Genomic DNA, 529 nt, shown 5'->3' with positions numbered 1-529 from the left:
CGATGAACTCTTCCCGCTTCACCCTCCGTTGGAGTGGCCTGAATCGGAGAATACAGAGAACACGCTACGCCCGGTGACGCAAATGGAGTTGCAGCGCATCGCCATCTGCATGAGCCCGAAGAAAGCACCAGGCTGTGATGGCATCCCAAACGTGGCAATCCGCGCCGCACTACTGGAATACGGACCGACGTTCCAGCGCCTACTGCAATCCTGCATGGATGACCGGACCTTCCCGGATGAATGGAAGCTGCAGAGACTGGTGCTAATCCCGAAACCGGGAAAGCCACCAGGGCAGGCCTCCTCCAACCGGCCGCTCTGCTTGCTTAACGGTGTCGCCAAGGTGTTCGAGCGGGTGATCCTTGATCGCCTTAACGAGCACCTTGAGGAAGGACCAGACGGCCCACTATTGTCGGATCGGCAGTATGGTTTCCGACGCGGTCGCTCGGCGATGGATGCCATCCAACTAGCAATGGACGATGCTAAGGCAGCCCTCCAGCCAGACCGCACTGGGACTGCCAGATATCGATGC

This window comes from Anopheles cruzii, chromosome 3 (assembly GCF_943734635.1).
Source record: "Anopheles cruzii chromosome 3, idAnoCruzAS_RS32_06, whole genome shotgun sequence".
In the NCBI taxonomy this organism is placed as follows: Eukaryota; Metazoa; Arthropoda; class Insecta; order Diptera; family Culicidae; genus Anopheles; species Anopheles cruzii.
Note: the sequence above shows the minus strand (reverse complement) of the source record.